Source organism: Aplysia californica, unplaced genomic scaffold, assembly GCF_000002075.1.
Source record: "Aplysia californica isolate F4 #8 unplaced genomic scaffold, AplCal3.0 scaffold00138, whole genome shotgun sequence".
NCBI classification, from domain to species: Eukaryota; Metazoa; Mollusca; class Gastropoda; order Aplysiida; family Aplysiidae; genus Aplysia; species Aplysia californica.
In genome coordinates this window covers 887,128-893,141 of record NW_004797408.1, presented here as the reverse complement: position 1 = coordinate 893,141, position 6,014 = coordinate 887,128, and the positions used below count along the sequence as shown (strand labels likewise).

At 40.0% G+C, this 6,014-nt stretch overlaps 1 protein-coding gene across 3 annotated transcripts in view; it reads left to right on the top strand.

Moving 5' to 3' along the window:
* Window positions 1–5,157: 5,157 nt before the first annotated feature.
* Window positions 5,158–6,014, top strand: part of LOC101860647 (catenin alpha-2) — a 31,519-nt gene continuing 30,662 nt past the window's right edge. Inside the window, exon 1 of one of the 3 annotated variants that reach the window (XM_035969343.1) lies at window positions 5,158–5,314. The gene's annotated coding sequence lies outside the window, so the exon portion shown is untranslated. The remainder of the gene's footprint in view (window positions 5,315–6,014) is intronic. The other 2 variants (XM_035969345.1, XM_035969344.1) reach the window with 2 other exon arrangements.

Genomic DNA, 6,014 nt, shown 5'->3' with positions numbered 1-6,014 from the left:
TTTAAAAAAATATCAGTCTGTAGCAATGGCACTGAACTTGATGACGAAGTGCCTTCTGATTTAGCCGTAAATGCATCTCACAGTAAAAACAGAATGAAAAAAGATTTCAGAAAATTCAGTTTGCCATGATGATAACTGCACGTATGTGCCTAGATCTAGTCTAGCATACTTGTCAATTTGCTCTGCATGTTGCTTACATTGCTGGTTTTGTGTTGTTAAGGTTGACAAAGCATTTGAAAATGTGAAACCTGCATCGGTGCCTTTGTTGACTCCAATGTGTCAAAAGTAAATTCCTTTCAGTTTTTTGAAGTCTCGTCGGAGGTTCGACAGTGCCTTCAAAGAATGTCATTGAAGTGTGTTTGGTGTGTGAATAACATTTTTGATGCCATGTGTCGTCTGTCTGTGCATGGGGTGTGACATTGTCAAGAGTGAAATGTCATAAATTAGTGCAATCTGTTTTGAAAATCTTATTATTATAAGCCTATCATTTCAAATTCTCTATTAATTTTTCAATACCCTTAACAGTATTTTGTAAAATTTAGATAAAGTGTCTTGGTGTTTTAAAGGTGCCCCTCCCTCCTCGCTTTATTTGGGGGGGGGGGGGCTGTTTTATTCTTGTTTTTGTGTGTGTGTGTGTGGGGGGGGGGGGTAATTTCCACCATCATACTTCACTCTTCTTATCTGCCTTGCCCTCTCCTTCCTCATTCTTCGCCCATCCCATCCCACCCTCACTACCATCTTTTGTGTAATCATTTTCAATTTTGTTAGAAATATATTCTGTTATAAGTTTAAGTCAAGAAGACTACGTTTTTGTAAAAATAATGTCAGTGATGACATCATTTTGCACAGATGAAGTTCTATGACCGAAAAGTCTGCAAATTTTGTTATCCCGTTTATATTTTTGTTTTGATCCTTATTATCCCAATTTCTTCTCTAAAACAAGTTTAAAAAATTATCTTACCGTCACAATGTGTATACATAGTACGTGTATTACCAAATGTTCGACTGAGTGAGCTGGTAATTTTTTGATGCAAGTAAGATTTCTTGCTGTCCTTATTATATTGTTACTATCAAGAAGTCTTCGTTTTTTGTAAAAGTAATGAAGTTCTACTACCAAAAACTCAGCAAATATTATCACCCCGTTTATAATATTGTTTTGATCCTTATTATCCCAATTTTGTCTCTAAAACATGTAAAACAGAATATCTTACCATCACAATGTGTATACATAGTACACGTATTACTGTAAATATTCGACTAAATGAGCTGGTAATTTGATGCAAGTAAGATTTGTTAACAACTTTATTACATTACAACTGTACGTGAGTGCTTATAATGCTGTAATTAACATTGACAAAGAAATTTTGAGAGACAATGGAGTCCGAGCAGCTTGTTTTGAAAGGAGATTACGCTGCGTACGCTGCATTGTTTTGAACTTACAAAGATGGCGGCAGGCCCGATAAGCTCCGCCCTTTCGGCTTCAACTTGGTTGGAACTGTTGAGCGGGCGACGCAACGTTAGGGCCTCTCCCTATATAGTTACTCCAAGGGAAAAACAATACATGTCAAGTCTGGATCAACCAATCACAGCCCCTGCACAACGTTAGGTTGTGATTGTGACCATGTAAATTCACTTTGAAAATGGCATGCACAGTTGGATCAGAGCAGAGACGTGTTAACGTGCAGCGCGAAATCTACAAGACGGGCGGGGGGTGGGATATATGATGGCGATGAGCACAAGCTCAGAAGAGTTGTGTGCGGGTGAAGAGATTATCAGTATCTTGATTATCACTGCGTGCGCATCTGCCGTGTTGGCTATACATAGATGTACTATTATAGTGTAGGCCTAGCCTATACATGTACATGTACCTACATCTGGCAGCCAATTCGTTGGCGGTGTTGAGGGGTAAATTCACATTACATTGTATCTATGGTTCAGTAAGGGCTGGTTTGTTTGTTGTTTGGGGGGAGTTGTTTTAGTACGGTACATATGATATGTCCTTTTACCCTTCAGGCAACTGTGCACCATTCTTGGAGTAGCTCAGTGTTAAGGCAGGTAAAATGCCATACTGCTACCATTTGTTGAGGTGGTTGCTCACAAAGGGAATTTTCTTTAGTAGAAGTCTGTAGGATTCAAAAGTGAGCCTGACACTGGCAGTGCCTGTATCAAAAACGACAAACGAATAATATAAAGATTTCTGAGGGGAAATACTATTTGCCTTTTTTTCGCCCTGTGAGTGTGCAACCACATGCACTTGGTGCAATCATCCCTCCTAAGAAGAAGAGATGCATCTTTATCTTACTTTATTGTCCAGATTTTGGCACATTGGTTTGGTTTTTCACCACGTACACACACACACTCACACGCACACACAAACACACACACACACACACACAAACACAAACATGCACACTCGCATATGCACGCACATATGTGCACATCCTCATCCATATATACAGACACACTCGAGATCTTCCCTCACACATCCTCTCTTCAACATACATCTGTATACATAACCATACGTGTAGTAATAATACATATGTAGTACATTGTATTTAATTTGCTTGCTCTCACTCTCACAAACAGGCTCAGTCACATCATAAATGAACAGGAATATAAACAATAATAATGTTTAGCCAGATATCTGCAACCATTATGTGAATTAAATTAAATGCAACCAGATGTTCAAAGATACAGGAGAAATGGAATCAAGAACGAAATTATATAATTTTCTTTTGAATCAATTCCTGTTTATCAGTGTTCTGCAAAGTTAGGTCTTGACTTGATGAAACTGCACAGAAGAGCAATTTAATTATATCTTCCTTAGCCGGTGCCATTTTTGTTTTTGCTATACAAATTCTTCATTATGAACTATGAACACCATGCGGGTATTTTGAATACTAAGAATGTAATACATGTGAAAAAAAATGGGATCTAATATCTCTTCGCAGTACCGTATGATCGTTAAAAAAAACAAAAACCTTTCCCATGCTAGAATGAGCTTTGTGTTTATTTGCTAACGGTTGCTCCACAAAATTGACAAAGGTAGGCCATGCTGTTAGGGTTTTTTTGGGTGTGGGGGGGTTCCTTTGAACAAAGTTACAAGCTAGAAATATAAATTATTTGTAATACCATAATAAGTAAAAGATATATAGAATTATTCTGGCATAACTCAAGAGGCTGTTACATCTTGGTCCGTAAAAATCAAACCACGTCCAACCCGCAACCAGCCTGGTTGAATGTAGGCCCTAGCAGATGATTTCTCCATGCCCTTGGTGCAAACATCATAGGCCTATTCCGCTGTCTTCGATATGTACTGCAAATGCGCTTATCATAATCAGTAGCAAATAATGTCTCATCTGCATCATGAAGAAAACAAGAGCACTGAAAACTGAAATGTTTCTTTTCTTTCTTTTTTTTTTTAAATCGTCATTTAAACCACTTCCAAAAATCACACCATATACCAAGTTTTTAAATAAACCTTTATTAGACGTTCCTACCAGCTTCAATGAAAGAGGGGGGGAAAAAAAGGGAAGTGGATTATATAAGTCAACTCATGACAACCCAAGGGAAGTACCCGGTAGCCTACTGTTAATTTTTGCTCACTCTTCTACTTTATATTCAGAAGATAGTGAAAGTGGTTGCACCTATAACAGTTTACCCCAACCAATGATGATCGAATTGCCCTAACTTTACCTCAGATCGATTCTTCAGGGCTGTTGTCAAAATTGGGATTGATTTAGAGGTTTGCCGTTTTCAGATTCTATTCTACTTCAGGGCCTACTTCGAGTTGTCTTCCACGTGCACCCTGAGGGGAAAGAATAATTAAAATACATATAGTGCAGCGACAATGCCTGCATGGGATTGAACTGCGAACATGAGGTGGTACTTCACATACACGCACACACAAACACACACGCACGCACACACACATACTATCGTGTTCGCATTGTAGCCTCAGTCAAACTTGTGTAAGACGGCCACGCCATTGTCAGGGAGAAAAGTGGCCGTCTTAAGCAGGACTGGTCAAAGTGAAGAAAGCAAATTTTAATGATTCTCCTCCGAGGTCAAACCCGGGGCTGATCGCTCAGGATTAGGACTGCCGTAATGTAATGCTAATCCAAAAAGTTTGGGTTTTTTTCAGAAAAGGGGGGTGGGTGGTGTAAGAAGGGTTTTTTGTGCTGTTTTGTTGGGGGGGGGGGTTGGTAAGCTTCCTACTTCTTGTTGCTGCTTGAGTGTAAGGGTAAGATAAACGAAATATTATGTAAGTACATACACGTATAATAAGACGATGAAGACCGAGTGCCATGGTAAAACAAACACACTGGTCGCCACCACTCGGAGAACGAGCGACGCTTCTGTCGCAAGTTTTCATCAACATCCATTGTTACATTACATTTGTACTTTGTTACAGATTAGGTAGGAGGGCCTAAACAAAACAGTGACCAGTCACCTCACTCACAACATAAGTTGTGGGCCGGGCTTTTATAGGTTATGAGAGGCGTTGGTTATGACGGATCACACGCTTCCCTCACCAGCAGTTGAAAATTTATTGTTAGGCCTATTCATTATTCATTGGTCAACTTGGGTAAACATTCACTGGAGGGACCAACAATAACGACAGGTAAATGAATTATGACGGCCCGTCCACAGAGTGAGGGGCCGATTCAAAATTTATGACAAGGCGTCGGACAATGAGTGACCACGCCGCAGGCCTCCTGAGGCAGGTAAATTTGACAGCGGGTTGATAAAATAAGGTGGCCGCGGCTGCACTGGACAGATGACCGTTTTACAATTATATCGAATAAAAACGCAAGGGGGGAAATGGAAAGTTGCCGTTTGCACCAGTGGCAGTATTATACAGGGGACCGTCAAGGCAGGTTCGACTCAGTAGACTGTATTTAAATATAATAATATTGTGTAGCAAAGTTGTACAGTCAAATCACTCTGGTCAAATTAAACACTGATGATGCCGAACTGGTTCTTATTGCCATGTTTCATAATAAGGAACAGTACGTGACTGACTTTGACAATGCATACAAAACTAATAGTGACAGTTTAAAAAAGAATGAAAGAAAAAAAGTCGGGATTGCGCAGGAAGAAGGAGGATAGGGCCCAGAAGTGCTGTGGGGTGAGATTATTAAAAAGAACAGCGGACCGGAAGTAGGAAGTGAAGCTAGTGAATGAATAGGCCAGGCTCGGTGAAGTCGCCGACGAAAACATTCAGTTGACAATTGACCTGAAAAACTACAGTACTTCAGGTACAAGCCTAAAGCGTGGAATAGCGCAAACAACTTGCTCCTAAGGCTTTTGTGTAAGTTTCAAGAGAGCAACTTAAAACTTTAATAACGTAGATCTATGCTTCTTGCCTGTTGCAATTGGTGAATTTGTGGAGGCTTCTCAAGCCAAAGGAGCTCAACACGATAATGATAATTTATTACAAGAGATCGAGCGCAGTTGGCATTCCACAGCATTGATTCATCGCTTCGTCTTCGTCTTCGCGTTTGTTGTTCAAAACGAAACTCAACCGTCCCCATATATTCAGTTTAGGAGTTGGTAAACCGCCTATTTATTTCAAGTCCAAGGCTTGTGATCAGATAGAGGCCCTATTATAATGAAATAATGAATAGAATAAAAAGAAAATCATCAAAATGTCTGACTTGGGTTGTGAAAGTTGGGGGGAAAAAGGGGGGGGGGGGGGTATTGAACTGTATTTTAAATGCCCCTAGATTCTAGATCTAGAAATCTAGTTTTGACAGAAAGATAGATTTAGTTTTAGTGGTTTAGGTTCAAATGTCTTCAAGGTCTCTCAGGCTGTTCTGGTTGATTTCTTACTAAACTCAATCAATTGACAATTTGTTTCCAGCCAAGGCTCCGCCAAGGAGCCACAGCGGAGCTCCTCACTCACAGCAGTGGCAGTGGTGTCCCTGACCCTGCCATGTCATATTCTTTCTCTTTTAGTCTAGAGACTGTTTCAAAAAGTAAAAGTTAATAGGCATAGATCTAGTTACTCC